Here is a 19,944-nt window from a genome sequence, read left to right as displayed (position 1 = left end):
TCTTGGATTTCCCTGGTGATGTAGATGATAAAGAATCTGCCTGCAATGCAGGAGACCTGGGTTGGAAAGATCCCCTTGGAGGAGGGCATGGCAACCCACTCCAGTATTCCTGCCTGGACAATCCCCATGGACAGAGGAGCCTTGTAGGCTACAGTTCATGGGATCGCAAAGAATTGGGCACGACTGAACAACTAAGCACAGCATATCTTTCTCATTGGCAAGATATTTTCTTATTTAAGTACAAGATTGTGCATGCGTGCTAAGTCGCTTCAGTTGTGTCCGACCCTTTGAGACCCTTAGGAATGTAGCCTACCAGGCTCCTTTGTCCATGGGATTCTCCAGGCAAAAATTCTGGAGTGGGTTACCGTGCCCTCCTCCAAGGAATCTTCCCAACCCAGGGATCTGAACCTGTGTCTCTTAGGTCTCCTGTGTTGAGACGTAGGTTCTTTACCACTAGTGCCACCTGGAAGGTCCAAATACAAGATTATCTTTATTCAACTTTGGAACCATGTTGGGGTTTTCCATAACCGCTCTGTCTGAAAGTCTAATTTCTTGTTATGAAAGAGTGATTAATTAAACATAGTATTGTGGGTTTTAGAGAGTGAGAAAAATAACTTTAAAGAGTTTTTGTAATTCTATAGGTTAAGAAGATTATCAACATCAACTTATGGAATTTAGTGACATGGTGTAACAAAAAATAAGTTGACCCCTCAAGCCCTCACAAACACAATATCTTAATCACATTCAAGACAACAGTGATTTTTGCAAATTGGCGCAAAAGGGAGTTCCATAATTTAACCTTAGAGAGCTGCTCTGTCTTCATTTTTCAGTCATTAATTGGGTTGACCAAAGATAACAAATTTTGTTCATACAAACATATTGCAAGGAACTGTGAAATCATGAGACTTTGTTGTTGTATGTGTGATAGTCTTTCATGCCTTAATTTCACATTGGAAGATTTCCTTTTCTCTGCCTCACTACCTCCATCACAGAAAAACACAGGAAAAAGGGGTGTTCAGAACACTGGATGTTTCCACAGACATGTGGGGCAGAATTGTCAGGATAAATTTTACAAATCAATTAAACCAACACTGTCAAAAGTAATAACAGAGAAATGAAAAGTATACATTCCTTGTCTCATTCCAAACCCTAACAGTGCATTGTAAGTGCTTTAAAGACAGTCCATTAGAAAACAGACCATGGTTTTACTTGCCTTATTTTAACTAGGAAGATTGCTATCTCACTCTATACATTTTGCTCCCTGGAGAGGTCACAATGGTGAGACCATGGAAGGCATAAGGAACGCTCATCATCTGGAAAGCAATTTAAAGCATAGGTTGTTGTACAACAGAGCTCAGGCAAATTCACAACGTCATAGACAGGAACAGGCTTAAGTAGGAACTTTACCAACCAAGAATCTGCAAGAGAAGGTATAGACAGAGGTCACACAGGGGCAAGGTGCTCTGTGGGACATGTCATAAGTGAGCATTCCGATGAAGGGACATCCTCTCTTCTTCCAGACCAAAGCTGTAAACATTCTTGTCAGTGGGGTTCATGCAGACCACTTGCTATCAGACTATGTAGATGTCAACTGTCAAGAATTATCTGAGAGAGCCAGCTGCTTGTGTCTGGACTCCTTGGGTGTCCATGGGAAGCTGTGACCCCTCCTGCAGGGAGGGAGGAAGTCACCTGTGCCAAGGAAAGGGGAATTTGGAAGAAATAGGGAGACTGCTGGACACAGCTGGTCCGTTGTCCAGACAACCCAGAGTGGTCTCCTGAGGTCATCTGCAGGCTATTCTGTTTCACCATTGGGACTGGTCAGACATCTCTTTACATTAAAAGACACAGAGTTTAGAATTCTGTTTTTATTAAAAATTTAAAATGCTCGTTTCTGACACAATTGTTTGTAATCCTGAGAACCTTTTGAGGGGCTTCTGTTTTATGCCAATTTAAACAAAATTTAAATATTTTAAAAACTGGCCTTTAATTACGAATTTTAAAGACTCTTAAAGATTTCAATGCCCTTCTGGCTTTGGCTCTCAATATTTCTCCTTGGAGTTTTGTCACTTACTCATTGCCACCTGCTGGATAAAAAAAGAAGTGCAGCTGAACATTTGCCTTTTCCTTAACATACCTGTCAGCCCTTCTCAGTTTATAAATCAGACCCTGTCCTCCAAGGAGTGGCCCCTTTTTGCCCCAGGTGAAGGCAGAGGAATGTAGTTCGGACTCAGGAAGGAAGAGGTTCTCTGACCTTTCCACTCCTGAGTGTGTTCTGCAACCTGCATTCATCCCTTCATCCCAGGGGTTGGGGGTGGGTAACTTGATGAACGGGATAGCAGCAGGTAAGTTCACTGACTGCTCCCGAAGAGAAGTGCCTGTGGTGATAATACTGGCTGCTCCCATACATCCGCTGTTGAGATCAGAGCAGCTTTGATAGGTTTCTGTACCCTGTGGACAGGTTGCTGCTGCTGCTGCTAAGTCGCTTCAGTTGTGTCTGACTCTGTGCGACCCCATAGACGGCAGCCCACCAGGCTCCCCCGTCCCTGGGATTCTCCTGGCAAGAACACTGGAGTGGGTTGCCATTTCCTCCTCCAATGCATGAAAGTGAAAACTGAAAGTGAAGTCGCTCAGTGGTCTCTGACTCTTAGTGACCCCATGGACTGCAGCCTACCAGGCTCCTCCGTCCATGGGATTTTCCAGGCAAGAGTACTGGAGTGGGGTGCCGACAGGTTAGGTTATTTAGGCTAATGTCAGATGACCTTAGGAATAAAAATTAGAGAAAGCTATTTTCAAGGCTATTCTTAAGATATAAAATTAGGCTTAAACAAGAGATTTGAAAACTTGTTCACCACAGACCACTAAAAGTTTTCATGGCTCCATGAACACCTTTAACTTTTTGTTTCAAGAATATTGTTGTTCAGTCACTAGGTCATGTCAGAGTCTGCGATCCCATGAACTGCAGCACGACTGTCTTCCTTGTCCTTCACTATTGAAAATTATTGTTCAAATCTGTCACCTTTCCTATTGAGCTCCAGTTCAGGTAACCACAGTGTGTCCCCCGGACCTCTCTCATCCCAACCTGACAGGTCTCTGCTTCTGTCTTAGCCACCGCCAATCCATTTTCTCGCTGCAACCAGAACAATCATTATAAAATGCAGACGTAAGCATACCATTGCCATTTTTGAAGTCACGACTTTAATAAGCTTGGTGTGGGGGGTGGGGGCGCGTCCCTGGTGGCTCACTGGTAAAGAATCCACCTGCCAATGCAGGAGATACGGGTGCAATCCCTGATCTGGGAAGATCCCACATGCCTCAGAGCAACTAAGCCTGTGTGCCACAACTATTAAGCCTATGCTGTAGAACCCGAGAACAGCAAATACTGAAGCCCACATGCCACAGAGCCCAGGCTCTGCAACAAAAGCCACTGCAATGAGAAGTTCACGCACCACGTCTAGGGAGTAGCCCCCACTCGCCGCAACCAGAAAAAAAGCCCGATCAGCAGTGAAGACCCAGCACAGCCTAAAGTAAATAAGTAAATAAATAATTTAAAAAAAAAAACTTTGGGGGCCACTCAGAGGCTGTCTTAGTCTCCCTCTTTCTTTTATTTTAACCTTTTCCTGTCATTTTCAATTCTTGCCATGTTAACCCACGTCCATTTCCCAAGCACTAGCCTCTCTGTCATTTCTAGGCCTTCACATGCGCATACTCACACACACTGCAGACTCTCTGACCAACTGGCTGACCTGTACTCACTCTTTAGACCTCAGATTCCTTTCACAAGAGGTGTCTGATCTCCCAAGGCTGGTGGGGCTCTGCTCCCAGTCCACACCAGGAAAGCTCCATTTTCACACTGTCTGTGAGGAACCATGTCCTCGTCACCACTCCATTTATACCGCACAGCTCTGGAGGGCAGGGAATGGGTCTTGTTTACGTTTGTATTCCCAGTGCCTAGTACTGTGCCTGGCAATAGTAGGTATTCAAAAAACAAATGTTGCATGAATACATGAAATAGCATATTTGAGACACTTTTAATTTCCAAGAAAAAAAAATGTATGCTGTCAATTATACAGAGTAAATCAGAATCAATGTCTTTCTTTAAAACTAGGTTTTCTAATTAAAGGGAAATTCACAACTTACTCTCATAATTACTTTAAAAATACTGAGGCAAGAAATAAAAACGTACCCTGAGCCCATCATAAATGAAATGACTCATGAGACTCATTTAAATCTTTCTTTCCCCAAGACTTAATCAACAGAATGTATTACTTAAGAATGAGATTTTCACAAGACCAAATACTATTATGAAAAATAAGTGTGATTTTACACACTGATTAAAACTGGCCATATTTATCTAATCCATAATACTCTTTCCCACTAAAGAAACTGTCAAAATACTTTGAATAAAGTTGTAGAACACTTGTTTCTTTCTTTGTTTTTTAGTGGTTTTTTTTTGAGCTTTTCTCCTTTTTTAATCAATGACCACCTTATACAGCTTTGGAAATCTGGACAAAGAAGAGGCTGAGAAGAGGCCTGGTTCCGTGTCTGAGGGTCTCTGAGTGAGTCTGCATCAGCCAGTGGGCCCCAACTAGGCCTGTCCATGGTTTGGGCACAGCAGTTTCCTGAGTAAGGGCCTGCCCCACCCTCAGGGTAGCACCCCAGTCAAAAAAAAAAAAAAAAAAATCAAGGCCCTCTAGGCTTCAGCCTCTTTCTAAGGCCCTCAGGAAATTGGTTAGATTCTGAGCCCAGCCTGGGAGGAGGGAGTTTACAAAGGGCAGGCAGGATCAAGTACCCAGGGATCCCAGTGATTCCCAGGCACTCTCCTGCCCTTTCCTGACAAGGGAGCAAATAAATAGACCTCCAACTCAGGAACAGAGGTTTTGGAGCAGGGACACCCTCCCCTGGGAGTTAGTAATTAAGTCTCATGTTAAAAACAAACCATCCCCAGCCCCTGCCAGTGTCTACAAAATCCTAAAGGATTGGGTGAAGGGCTAGCCTGCCTGGGTTATACAGCACCCAGCCCTGCAGGCTCGTGGAGGGGCTCTTATGTCTGTTTTGCAGCTCCTGGGGCTCCCGCCTCTTTGGGGGTGGCTCCAAGAAGACTGATTGGTGGCTTCTTCATTGAGTAGGGAGAGGCAGAGACACCCACCACCAGGAAGTGGTTCTTTTTCTGAAACAATCTCCATAGGCCCCGGTGGTTGCCACGCACATCCAGGTCCCAGATAATGGAGGCACTTGACAAGCTGTGTCCAGGTGATGAAGTCATCATCTTTCTCAATTCAGATAAAGGCCGTGTAGGTGTGGCCCTCTGTGCCTGGCAGGAAAAGAGTCTTCACAAGGGTTCTTGCTGTGGTCGAGAACCTTGGCTTCATTGAGCAGCCTGTGAACTGCCACTACATAAGCGTGCTTCTTCAGACTGTCCATGTTCCTGAGCTGGACACCTGGAACTGTGTTGAATTGTGCTTCCGGAAGTAATCCTCATGGAAGCAGCTGTTCATGTTGAGGCCAATGATGCCCAAGTGGTAGGATCAGGACACATAAGGGATGTTGCACTCTGTACCTTGGCATTGTTCCAGCATTGGCATCCACATATCCCAAGCCCAGAGCTTTTCCAGTGTGGACCCCTGGGGCTCAAGCTTCTCCTTGTACAAGGATTTCTGAGCACCCAGCCCAGCCTAGGCATGGTCTCCATATGGTACAGCAGTGCTGGGTCCTCAGCTGTGTGCTCATAGCCCTGGTCATTCCAGGGAGAGATCCAGTACAAGCTGTCGTCCTCCTCTAGCAGCTGGATGGATTGGCTCAGGAAACTGAAAATATCCACAGCAGTGTCCAGGTCCTCCTTCCAGAACCACAGCAAACCTGGCTTCCGGAAACAGGTTGAAAGTGGCAGTGAGGCTGGCCTCGTTGTGCTGAGACACAAGGGTATTCTTGACACCGACAGAAGTGTGCTGGATGCCCCTTGGACCAAACAGTAGCCACCACAGCAGTCGGTTCCTCATAGTAGCCATCGATGAAAACTGTTATCATTTGGGAAGACAACCCCTGGGCTGAGGGTAGAGAGCACAGCATCCTGTACAGGTAACTGGGCCGGTTCCCCGCAACGACAGCCACAGGTACATTGAGGACCTTGTTGTCTGGGGTGGGTCAGGGCTGAACTGGGAGGGTGTGGGGTCCTTGCAGCTGTACATGTTCCCGTCGCCCTTGATTTTGCTGCAGAAGCAGCAGCTGTGACGGTTCAGCTCCATGTCTGCCCAGTGGCACATCTTCATCTCTGCCTCTTCAGCTGAGCTTAGTGGCACATCTGTCTTCAGCAGAACTGAACCCCCGCAGGAGGAGAGGGCAGGTGAGTCAGAATGTTTCTCCCCAAGGATAGGATCTCCTTTTCATCCCACGAAGGCCCAGGTCTCTCTCCAGCCCAGGGCAGGGCCAGCCTGGCTGTCGCGCCTCCTCAGCAGAGCCTTGGCTGTGTCCTTGAGACAGAAGGAGCCCGTGTCCTTAATAATGCAGGTGAACCCTTGGCCAGGTGCCATCATGTTGAGGAACAGCACCATGGCCTCATCTATATGAGGCACGTGCATGCCTGCTAAGTTGCTTCACTCGTGTCCTACTCTTTGTGACCCCATGGACTGTAGCCCGCCAGGCTCCCCTGCCCATGGGATTCTCCAGGTAAGAGAGTGGGTTTTCATGCCTTCCTCCAGGGGAATCTTCCCAACCTAGGTACCGAACTCAGGTCTCCAATATTGCAGGCAGATTCTTCACCATCTGAGCCACCAGGGAAGCCCAGGTCAGTTTCTACTTCCCGGTAAGATACCACTCCACTTTTTCCACACCTCAAAGGGCTTGATGAGGGGGCTGGGCTTCCAGTTATCCATGCTGTATTGGGGGGCGGAGGGGACGGGGGTGCAGGGGTCGTCACCACTGTCCTGACCAACCCATACCTGCAGGAATGGCTCAGGGAGCCCAGGCCCCGCTGAGGCCCACACAGCTCTGCCCATCACACTGCAGCTTCCATCTACTCCACGCCCCTGGTGGCCCCACCCTGGCCCACACTTGTTTTTAAGAGGCCAAAAAGCAGGACAAGTTTAAATTCTTGGCCTCCAAATCAAATTTTGGAAAGACTTAACAGCATCAAAATTACATTATTGTTAGTCATGCCTATTCTTCTCCTATCGTTGGGGCCCCCAAATACCCCTAAATGCTGTAGGACTCCAGCTCTAGCTGTGAAGCTGACACAGTTCTGTGCCCTGGCACGTGGCAAGGACTCTGAGATCACAACCTGGTTTCATGATGAGGAGATAATGACTGTAAGTGATGAATGGTAAGGGCTTTATGTTCTGTCTGCAAATCATGATGGGAATCTCATGGTACAAGATATAAAACAACTTGTTCTCAAATATTGCTTTGCCATCTCCACTGCTCATTAATTTTGGTGGAGTTTCTGGATAGAAGACAAACACTTATATGAACGACTCACAAATATTATCATACAAGTCTTTGGAAAATGCAATTCTATTGTTATATTTGAAAATAGTCATTGCCTTTCTTTGTTTTCCAGAGATAAATATGTTTTCCAAGGACAGCAAAGGAAAAATGCAAAAAGATACCTCCTGGTATTCTCGTGGGAGCTTCCCTTTAGCTATTAATACAAAAATGTCAGTGTAGTAGGCTAGGTGATGGCCCTGGAGATATCAGGTCAAACACCCGGAACCTGTAAATGCTGCTTTATCTGGATAAAGGGACTTTGCAGATGTGGGGTTTCTTTTTTTTCTTTCAGATTTCTTTTCAGATGGGGAGATAATCCTGGATTATTGGTTGTCCTAAATGCCATCACATACATTTTTGTAAGAGAGAGGGAGACAGATATTTGACAGAAACATAGTGAAGGTGTTGTGAAGATGGAGGCAAAGAGTGGAGTGATGTCATCACAAGCAAGGAATGTCACCAGGAGTTGGAAGAGACAAGGAACGAATCTTTCCCTAAAACCACCAGAGCAAGAAGGCCCTGTAACACCTTGATTTTTGACCCAGTGACACTGATTTCACACTTCTGGCCTCCAAAACCATGAGAGACTGTTTGTAGTGATATGTGACACAGCCGCAGGAAACTGATACAACCAGGGTTACCGAGGGGCTACATGGGCTTCCCTGGTGGCTCAGTGGTAAAGAATCCATCTTCAATGCAGGTGACACAGGTTCAGTCTCTGGATCGGGAAGATCCCCTGGAGAAGGCAATGGCAACCCACTCCACTATTCTTGCCTGGAAAATCTCGTGGACACAGGAACCTTGCCGGCTACAGTCCGCGGGAGCTCAAAAAAGTCAAACACGACTTAGCAACTAAACAACAACATGGAGATAAATGTTTATTTTAGTGGATTTTGATTATAATCCTGAGGATTCATTCAACAAATACTGATCACTTACCATGTGTGACTAGACTATAAGCTCCACTGGGCAAAGATTTTTGTTTAGTTCACTATATGCTCAGCATCTGGAACAGTGCTTGGCACATAGCAGATGCTCATAAATATTTTGGAATGATATTTGCTTGCCTCTCTTCTAGGCCCAAGGACACAGCAGTGAACAACGTAGATGACATCTCTGCATTTGGGACGCTTACATGTTAGTGGAGAAGAGACAATAAATACACAAATAAATATGTTACATTATACTAATGATCAATGCTCTATGGGAAAAGCAGAGTAAGAGAGACTGGGAATGTGAAGTGGTGCCTTTTTAGATATAGAAGTTAGAAAAGGCTTATCAGAGGTGACATTTGAACAGAAGCCTGAATGAGGTGAGAGAGCAAGTCTGGTGACAATCTGGGGAAAATGTTATAGGTATAAGGAAAGGCATGTGCAAAGGTCCTGTGGTGGTTAAAGGTTTGGTGTATTGGAGGAACAGGAGGACCAGCAAGACAGCCAGTGTGGCTTTGGAGCGGAATGTCTAACAATGGGGCTCTGGGAAATTAGATCAGAGAGGTGGGCACGGCAGGATCTAGATCATAAGGGACCTTTTTTTGGTTAGGACTTGAGGTAGGTATATCTAATTCTCTACCAAGAATTTATTTGTTGTTCAGTTGCTAAGTTGTGTCTGACTCTTTGCAACCCCATGGACTGCAGCATGCCAGGCTTCCCTGTCCTTCACTATCTCCTGAAGTTTGTTCAAACTCATGTCCATTGAGTTGATTATATCATCCAACCATCTCATCCTCCATCACCTGCTTCTTCTCCTGCTCACAATCTTCCCTAGCATCAGGGTCTTTTTCCAACGAGTTGGCTCTTTTTATCAGGTGACCAAAGTATTGGAGCTTTAGCTTCAGCATCAGTCCTTCCAATGAAAATTCAGTGTTGATTTCCTTTAGGATTGACTGGTTTGATCTCCTTCCAGTCCAAAGGACTCTCAAGAGTGTTCTCCAGCACCACAATTCAAAAGCATCAATTCTTCGATCCAACTCTCACATCTGTACATGACTACTGGAAAAACCACAGCTTTGACTTTTGTTGGCAAAGTGATGTGTCTGTTTTTTAATACTAGTTTAATGACTAGTTTGTCATAGCTTTTCTTCCAAGGAGCAAACGTCTTTTAATATCATGGCTATAGTCACTGTCCACAGTGATTTTGGAATACAAGAAAATAAAATCTGTCACTGTTTACACTTTTTCCCCATTTATTTGCCATGAAGTGATGAGACCAGAAGCCATGATCTTCATTTTCTGAATGCTGAATTTTAAATCAGCCTTTCTACTCTCCTCTTTCAGCCTCATCAAGAGGCTCTTTAGTTCCTTTTCGCTTTCTGCCATTAGAGTGGTATCATTTGCATACCTGAGTTGTTGCTATTTCTCCCAGAAATCTTGATTCCAGGTTGGAATTCATCCACCCTGGCATTTCACATGATGTACTCTGCATATAAGTTAAATAAGTAGGGTGACAATATACAACCTTGACGTACTCCTTTCCCAATTTTGAACAAGCCCATTGTTCCATGTCCGGTTCTGTTGCATCTTGACCCACATACAGCTTTCTCAGGGATAGGTAAGGTGGTCTGGTATTTCCATCTCTTTAAGAATTTTCCTCCACCAAGAATTTATAAGTGATCACAGATTTTCTGACTTTAACTAGTTAAGGTAAATGTTTTCACTTATCTACCTTTCTCCTCATCCTTTTCTCCTTCCAGGCCCTAAGTTTTAAGTTTGTTGTTTGGCTTTATGGATGGATGGTGAGTTAGGTTGTCTCTTTTAGTGGGAGCAGAGACTGGATTTACAAAGGCTGTTAATAGTATTGTCTTTGAATGAGTAGCACTGTTGTTCATCATGACACATTAAAAGTATATGAAAGATTCTGCTCAGACCCTGCTTGGTGAGAGGAATTAGAAAAGACTTGCTCTGTGGGATAAATTATTTCCAGAATTCATTTCAAACAGAACATATGATTACTTGCAAAGGTTAAAATGACTTCCCTCGTACAGAAAACACTACAATGCACAGGACTTTTCTCTGTAGCTAGGTCATTTATGTGATAGTATTATTTTCATTACTCAATCCCCTCCCCTTTCCCAGTGGTTTCTGTCAGAAATGGACATTAGCCATCTAAGTTAGGATTTGCATTATTACTGGCTAAAAATATTCTAACGAATAACACTAATGTCGGGAAAATTACTTAACAGTCCAGCATCAAGTGCTCTAACCTATAAAACAGGAGTGATTCCGTTTGCCCTATCTACTCAATATACTCACTGAAAAAGTGCTCTTTTTATTTTTCAAAATAGACTATATCCAGAGGATGGTATTATGTCAAAACAAAGAAAATTAAGTTGAGTAGCTTGGGGCATTTCCTATAAACCATTAGAGTACTGTCAAATTTGCAAATAATAGAAACTATTTTCTTTTTTAAAAAACTATTTCAAATACACGCATTCAATGAGTATCACAGAATTAGCACCATTGTCAATTTTTGCCTTTATTCAGTCATTCAACCAATATTTATTGAGCACCCACAATGCACCAGGTACAGTAACTGGCAAAATGGTCACAAGCCCTGCCCTCGGAGAGCTTCAGAGCCCAAACACTTACAGATCCATCTCAGAAGTGACTTCTGAGCAAGGTGAGAACACCAGTCTGGTTATTTTGCTGTTAGTTTTTTTTTGAAATGAATGCCACTACTTTGGCTACTTATCTTATTCACTAGTCTTGTCAAGTTACTTTTGTCAGTGTTTTAAAAAATTAACTTGTTCTCAAAGAAGAAATATTTGGCACCACTGAGATACTCAAAAGAATACACCCTAAGCTCAGAAATCAATTTCAAACCAGAAGGAGTGTTCTAAGTACGTGCTTATCCACAGTGGCTCAAAATATACTGAGAACTATTCCTCTGAAGGAGCCATCACTTCTTAAATAAATGCATGTTGAGGTTCTATTTTAAAACTCATGTTACTATTTTTAGCCCCTGCTTAAGAATCTGGCGTTACTTTACATGGAGCAGGCTTCAGATATGGCAGTGACTGCAGTTGCTCCTTATTATTCTGTCAGTGTCATTGTGAAATCTTCACATTAAACATCTGGGGAATGGCAACAGGAACCATGTCTTAAAATCAGAGGAAAGATAAATGGTCTTGAAATTTTAATAATAGTTCTCAGTTTTTATTTAGAAGCAAATCTCTAGGGAAAGCATTATGAGTAATTGATTTGAAAAAATTTAAATTGTGTATTTTTCACATGAAAGCAATTTTGCTTTCCACATCTTTATTTGAAAGAGTCAAATCTCACATTTGTCAGATGAAATTGCTGCTTAAATTATCTGAGATGATTTTCACATTCTTTTATGGAAATCAAATTTTGTGAGGTTGTAGAATTACTTTAGAAATGACTGTGGAGTGTTCACTCTTCCAGGAGAGATTGCTAATTGGAGTTGAAGCATTATTAATAAACATCCTCCTGAAAGTACTCAAGCTAACCCAAAGCCCAGACAAAAATTAAGCAAAGTAAGTTAGTTCTTGAAATGAAACTCTTGAAACCCCAACTTGAGAAGATAAAGAACCAGGAAAAAAAAACATATAGAAAAAAGAAAAAATTGAGAGTATTAAAATGACAGAATACTTATTAGAAGAAGTATTTTTTAACTACATATTTAGTTTTTCAATTACACACATGGCATAGATTATACTATAGCTTTGAAGTATATCTGTTCATTGTGTCTCTCACTGCTTGAAAATGTAAAACAGAAAAATTTCCACGTGCCTGCACCTCACATGTGCAGAGCTCCACACTGAGATGCCTGCTTGGCCACCTCCAGGGAGGGCTGTCCAGAGTGAGGGACACATGGCCATGCAAGTCAGCTGCCTCTGACGTTGCCCTTTGTTGCCAGGTGAAGTGCAGGCCCAATGCTGCTAGACATTCCAGATGTTCAGAAGACCACTGTCTTGGTTGGGCTTTCCCCAAAGCAGACCCTGGGATGAAGATTTGGGTACAAGTATTTATTTGGAAGGTGATCCCAGGATACTCAGTGGAGAGGGGCAGCTGCCATCTGACAACCACTGAAAGGAGGGAGAGCAAAAATTGCCTTGTTTTCAAAGGAAGTATTTTGAGATTTTAGTTGTTAACAGTAAACATATTTAAAGCTTCTTAGTAATTGTTTACAGACAATGGAAAAAATTTTCTAATAATGAGCTGAACCCAGGATTTAAGGTAGGCTCTTTTTTTTTAGGCATAGAATGTGCTATCCAGGAAACTACAGCATTACTATATCTGGGATGCACGATAAGAATAAGTTCAGGTAGGCTTAGAGGGGAAAGGTAAGTTGTTACTCCTGGGGGAGGAGAAGGGACTACATCATTAAAATGACACGTGAAAGCGAATTCCCTGGCCATTCAGTGGTTAGGACTTGGTGCTTTCAATTCCCAGGCCAGTGTTCAAGTCCCGGTCAGGGTACTAAGATCCTGCAAGCCACAAGGCACAGCCAAAAAAAAAAAAAAGTAAGGTGTGAAAAGCACAACACGATAGATGGGTATGTGGGGTGGGGCGGGACGGATGATGCCTAATCACAAGGTAGTTGTATATAGATAATATGTTGACTTCCTTTTAAATAAGAATTTTCAAATGGTTTGATCCTCTAGTTCCTTTTTAAGAACTATGGTAACTCCATATCTGGCCTAAAATGTATAAAAATCATGAAAAGTTCCCCAGGGCTGCAGAGACTGGTTAAACTTGTTAGTGTGCTGAATTTGAGAGCCGCTGCCTCTCCTTGGCTCCCTTCTCAGCATTTTCCACGTTAACAGACCCCCCTTCCCACCACCAGTAAATGGTTTACTTACCTCTGCCTTTGAGGCAATGGCACCCCACTCCAGTACTCTTGCCTGGAAAATCCCATGGACGGAGGGCCTGGTGGGCTGTAGTCCATGGGGTCGCTAAGAGTCCGACACGACTGAGCGACTTCACTTTCTCATTGAGTTGTAAAATAATTCTTGTGTGCTAAGTCACTTCAGTCATGTCTGACTCTTTGCGGCCCTATGGACTGTAGCCTGCTGGGCTCCTCTATCCATGGGATTCTCCAGGCAAGAATACTGGAGTGGGTTGCCATGCCCTCCTCCAGGGGATCTTCCTGACCCAGAGATTGAACATGCATCTCTTGCATCTCCTGCACTGGCGGGTGAATTCTTTACCACTAGCGCCAACTGGGAAGCCAACCTCCCTAACCCGTTTTATCCCAAGTCTTTCCCATTTCAGCAAGTGGCAATTCCATCTTCTAGTGGCTCAATCTAGAAACTTCATCTGTGGACTCATCAATTTCTTTCACATTCCACCTTAAATTTCTTTTAATGTCACCTTTAAAATGATCCAGAATCTGAATATTTCTCATTATTGCCTCTATTACTACACTGGTCCAAGCCACCATCATCTCTCATTTGGATGACTGGATCATTGAAACCACCCTCCCTGGTCTCCTATGCACCAGCCAGAGTGGCCATTTCAAACTCAAGTCCCTCTTCAGTTCTCAGCACTTGCAGAGCACCCCATCTCATTTAAAACAAAATACAAAGGCCTCTTACTGTGGTGTAGAAGGCTCCAGGGAATCTGGGCCCCACTATTTTCCTAACCTCACATCTTATAACTCTCTGTCCCTCATTGCTCTGGCCTCACTGGTTTCCTTGTAGTTCTTCAAAACCCCAGGCTCACTCCCACCTCAGGGCCACTGGACTTGCTGTTCCTTTATCTGAGATGCCCTTTGCAGTTATCCACACACTTTATGACCAATCTAGACAGCATATTAAAAAGCAGAGACGTTACTTTGCCAACAAAGGTCCGTCTAGTCAAGGCTATGGTTTTTCCAGTGGTCATATATGGATGTGAGAGTTGGACTATAAAGAAAGCTGAGCGCCGAAGAATTGATGCTTTTGAACTGTGGTGTTGGAGAAGACTCTTGAGAGTCCCTTGGACAGCAAGGAGATCCAACCAGTCCATCCTAAAGGAGATCAGTCCTGAGTGCTCATTGGAAGGACTGATGTTGAAGCTGAAACTCCAATACTCTGGCCGCCTGATGCGAAAAGCTGACTCACTTGAAAAGACCCTGATGCTGGGAAAGATTGAAGGCAGGAGGAGAAGGGGACAACAGAGGATGAGATGGTTGGATGGCATCACTGACTCAATAGACATGGGTTTAGGTGGACTCCGGGAGTTGGTGATGGACAGGGAGACCTGGCGTGCTGCAGTCCATTGGGTCGCAAAGAGTTGGACATGACTGAGCAACTGAACTGAACTGATACAGTGCTTACTTTCTTCATGTTTTTGCTCAAGTGCTGCTTTATTGGAAAAGCCTTCCTCGACTCTAATTTTCCCCAGTCATTTATTACCCCCTTACCTTGCTTTATTTTTCTTTATTCATCAGCTGACATAATGTTTTAATATATATTAAAATTTTTCATCGAAGGATAATTGATTTACAGAATTATGTTGTTTTCTGCCAAACATCAACATGAATCAACTATAGGTATACATGTCTCCTCCCTCTTGAACCTTCCTCCCCATCACCCCCAACTAGAATGTAAGTTCCATGAAAGCAGGGATTCTTTTTTGTTGTTGTTTACTGATGTGTTCTCAGTACCTAGATTAAGCTCTTATTGACTGAATAAATTAGTATATATTATGGAGCATTCTGATTATCTTATATAGATTATTTATAGGCTAGCTCTCCAGTTAAAATAAAAGAATCAGAAGCCTTCAGTAAAACAGCCTGCTTTAAAAGAAGGATGCTTAGGGGCTTCCCCGCTGGTCCAGGGTTACAAATCTTCCATGCAAAGCAGAGGACACCAGTTCGATCCTTGGTCTGGGAAGATGCCACATGCCACAGAGCCAACTATGCCTGTGTGCCACAGCTAATGAAGCCTGAGCGCCTAGAGCCTGTGCTCTGTAACAAGAGAAGCCACTGCAATGAGAAGCCCATGCACCATAACGAAGAGTAGCCCCCACTGACCACAACTAGAGAAAGCCTACATGCAGCAATAAAGACCCACCACAGCAAAAAAAAAAAAAAACAACTAAAATTAAATAGATTAATTTTTTTTTAATTCTTAAATCCCATACTTCAAGAAGTTGGTAGTGAAAACCCTTGTGTTATGCTCAAATAAAGATTAGTATAACAATTTTAGAAAAAAAGTTATTCTTAGAGTCATACTATTGAAATCGTTTATTGAAACATATCATGCTTTATATGCTTATTGAAATGTTTATTCAAAATGTTTATTGAAACATATTTTAGGTTTATTCATTAATCAGTCACTCAAAAACACAAACTGAGTCCTTCCTGTATGAAGGGTGATGGGCCAGTCCTGGGGATTGAAAGTTGAAAGAAACGCCTGGCCCTCAAGGATTGACCATCGCTATCAATTACAACAGAACAAGGGGAGGTTCTGAGTTGGCAGGTGTGTATGCTGCTTGAGAGTCAGAGCTGCTACATGTCAAGGTAACGTCAAAGGCACCAGAAAGACCCCTGGAAAAAGTGACAGGAGTAAAGATGCACAGACCCCTGGGGAGTCAGGCAGGGAGAGAAAGCAAGAGCTCCAGACGGGGTAAGCAGAATGCAGCCAGAGACGAGGGGGCAAGGTTTGTTGAGGCCGTGAAGTGGCTCAGAATGGCTGGAGGGTTCCCTGCCAGTGAGAAAATGACTGCTTTAAAGATGTGCTAGGATGTGGACTACTGAACTGAAACTGGTGGCTGTAAGTCTAAGCGAACAATTTCTGTTACAGGAGATGTAATGAGGTAGCACAACTCTCTGGGAAACTTTCTGGTTTCTTTCGGAGATGTAATTGAATTGTGGTACCCAGTGTTTGAGATTCAGAGGTTTGTTCATTGGTTTTTCAACTGGAAAGCACCTAAGGTTCATCCAGAATTTATCCCCATTTTCTCTGAGTTCCTAGGTTCCTGATAGTTTGCACTTTGAACTCTTTGGCCACTTATTATCAGTTCTGTTAGATTTCAACTGCTTTTTACAGAATGCCTTGATCAATGCATTCACTTCCATGTCTTGTCTTCTCTCCTTCCTCTCTTCTCATTTATCATCTCTGTCACTCATCTTTGTAAGACTTGGATTCTCCTGGTTAGTTGTGATGTCAGTTCCAAATGGTAATTAAACCATTGTGTATTTTAAGGAAAACTTTGAGTAATTGAAATGCTTACTGTAACATGAATTGAAATGCATGTAATAGTAGATACTTTAAAGGATACGATTAGAATTAGAATATAACATTATCTTTAAAGCAATTTTTAAAATACCTTCCCTATACAAAACATATTATGTAATGTTCAGCTGTTACCACCTGGTTGTCACCCTCTGCAGTAAGATCTTATCTTCAAGTGTCTGAGCAGACGCAGTTTCCTCACCTTTGCACACATTCACCTTTCAGAGGGTGGGTGCGGCACACACTAGGCTTCTGACCCTTTGTGTGCGCTCTCCTGGGGCAGAACCATGGGCCACCAGGACATTAGTCATAACTAGTCCCCTCCTTGAGACTCATTCAATCGGCAGGTTCCTTTCAGCTCTCCAGGGGTGCCGCGAAGCAAGCTGGCATGGTTTTCTAAAGTTTTCCACAGGGCCTTGCGATTATACATCACTGGACATGGGGGCCGTGGTGGACCGGAGAGTTCTGGTTGACTCTGCCTCCACCGGACTCACTGCAAAGTGCATTTATCAGCAAGTCCAATGATAACATGTTGTGTGTATTCCTTGACTTTGAACAACCGGCTCTTTATTTTCTGCCCTACTTGCCTTGGTGACCCCATCCCTACAATCACTCTTGGATCGAGCCACACTGACTGACCTCAGCAAGAGGAAGCAGGGACCCAGAGCAGTATTTCTGAAGCGGGATGCACACACAGGAGCAGAAGGGAGCAAGATGCCCCATCTGGTGTGGAAAGAAGTGACTACTAGAACATTTCTGCTCATTTTGTTTGAAAAAAGTCAGTTTTACCAAATTGACTGTGTGGATTGTCCCTGGCTATTCACATGGTCTGGTCCTCAGACAGCCAAGTGCCAGTCCGGGACACGGCCTCTACTTTTGTTCCCGTGACTATTGTGGCTATGCAGCCCAGGCTGTGTGTGCCCTGGCAGGTAGCTTCACAAATTGTATCAGCAGCTTTCCAAAACCAATCTTCACAAAACAGACAAGCAGCTTTAAAAGAAAATCCTGCAAAGACACCTCTGACTGAGGCTAACACTCTCAACACAAGCACAAGGGACAGGAAAATATCAGAGTGCTCCTCCTGTACCTGGTATGAGCTCTTAATCAGCTACATAAGGAGGCAAAAACAATGATGGTCTAATCAGTCTTGTTTGGAGTGAGCCAAAAAGTTCAAAGTTAGCAGATGACTGAAATAAGCATTTATGTCCACTGTGATCAATAGCAAACCTCATCATACGTGGATACTAAATACTAAGCATGGAGTCTTGTGCAGTATCTTTCTCAGCATGACGGGCATTCAAGCCCATTGCTGAGACACACTCAGAACCATCTTTCAGACTGCTTTATCATCAAGTGTTAAACCAACATTTCCAAAATAAGACACCATATTCAACCACCTTCTTCTAATAGGGCAGAAGTTTTAAAAATAATTATTGCATTTTAAAAACTACTTTTAAGGGACTTCTCTGGTGGTCCAGTGGTTGAGACTCTGTGCTTCCAATAGGGTTCAATCCTTGGTCAGGGAACAAAGATCACACATGCTGTGTGATGTGGCCAAGGGGAAAAAAAAAAACAACTACTTTCAAGACAGTGTTATAGACTAATCTTACCCAGAGCAATGAAGACCCAGAACAGCCAAAAATAAGGTAATTAAATAAAATAAAGGAATTTATATAACAAAACAGAAACAGACTCAAAGATATAGAGAATGAACTTGTGGTTATCAGTAGGGAGAGGGAAGGGGGAGGAGGAAGATAGGCAAAGAGTTGATTAAGAGACACAAACTACCAGGTATAAAATAAATAACCAACAGGGATATACCGTACAACACAGGGAAATATAGTCATTATTTTGTAATAACTTCAAATGGAGTATAATCTATAAAAATATTGAATCATTATACTGTATACTGAAATGAATATAATAGTGTAAATCAAGTATACTTAAATTTATTAAGAAAAAATAGTGGTTCAAATATCAGTTCAGTTCAGTAGCTCAGTCGTGTCCAACTCTTTGTGACCCCATGAACCGCAACACGCCAGGCCTCCCTGTCCATCACCAACTGCTGGAGTCTACCCAAACCCATGTCCATTGAGTCAGTGATGCCATCTAACCATCTCATCCTCTGTCGTCCCCTTCTCCTCCTGCCCTCAATTTTTCCCAGCATCAGGGTCTTTTCAAGTGAGTCAGCTCTTTGCATCATGTGGCCAAAGTATTGGAGTTTCAGCTTCAACATCAATCCTTCCAATGAACACCTGGGACTGATCTCCTTTAGGATGGACTGGTTGGATCTCCTTGAAGTCCAAGGGACTCTCAAGAGTCTTCTCCAACACCACAGTTCAAAAGCATCAATTCTCCTGTGCTCAGCTTTCTTTATAGTCCAACTCTCACATCCATATAGACCTTTGTTGGCAAAGTAATGTCTCTGCTTTTTAATATGCTGTCTAGGTTGGTCATAACTTTCCTTCCAAGGAATAAGCGTCTTTTAATTTCATGGCTACAATCACCATCTGCAGTGATTTTGGAGCCCCAAAAAATAAAGTCTGACACTGTTTCCACTGTTTCCCCATCTGTTTGCCATGAAGTGATGGGACCAGATGCCATGATCTTAGTTTTCTGAATGTTGAGCTTTAAGCCAACTTTTTCACTCTCCTCTTTCACTTTCATCAAGAGGCTCTTTAGTCCCTCTTCACTTTCTGCCATAAGGGTGGTGTCATCTGCATATCTGAGGTTATTGATATTTCTCCCGGCAATCTTGATTCCAGCTTGTGCTTCCTCCAGCCCAGCATTTCTCATGATGTACTCTGCGTATAAGTTAAATAAGCAGGGTGACAATATACAGCCTTGACGGACTCCTTTTCCTATTTGGAACCAGTCTGTTGTTCCATGTCCAGTTCTAACTGTTGCTTCCTGACCTGCATACAGGTTTCTCAAGAGGCAGGTCAGGTGGTCTGGTATTCCCATCTCCTTCAGAATTTTCCACAGTTTATTGTGATCCACACAGTCAAAGGTTTTGGCATAGTCAATAAAGCAGAAATAGATGTTTTTCTGCAAGTCTCTTGCTTTTTCGATGGTCCAGCAGATGTTGGCAATTTGATCTTTGGTTCCTCTGCCTTTTCTAAAACCAGCTTGAAAATCTGGAAGTTCACGGTTCACAACTGCTGAAGCCTGGCTTGGAGAATTTTGAGCACCACTTTACTAGCGTGTGAGATGAGTGCAATTGTGCGGTAGTTTGAGCATTCTTTGGCATTCATTGCCTTTGGGATTGGAATGCAAACTGA

At 43.2% G+C, this 19,944-nt stretch overlaps 1 pseudogene; it reads right to left on the bottom strand.

The window, feature by feature from the left end:
• Positions 1-4,933: 4,933 nt before the first annotated feature.
• LOC147363058 (protein O-linked-mannose beta-1,2-N-acetylglucosaminyltransferase 1 pseudogene) lies at positions 4,934-6,672 on the bottom strand (annotated as a pseudogene).
• Positions 6,673-19,944: the final 13,272 nt, after the last annotated feature.

This window comes from Bos grunniens, chromosome 11 (assembly GCF_055505025.1).
Source record: "Bos grunniens cultivar Pamir isolate PY7600 chromosome 11, Bosgru_T2T1.0, whole genome shotgun sequence".
NCBI lineage: Eukaryota > Metazoa > Chordata > Mammalia > Artiodactyla > Bovidae > Bos > Bos grunniens.
This window is presented reverse-complemented; position numbering and strand designations above follow the sequence as displayed.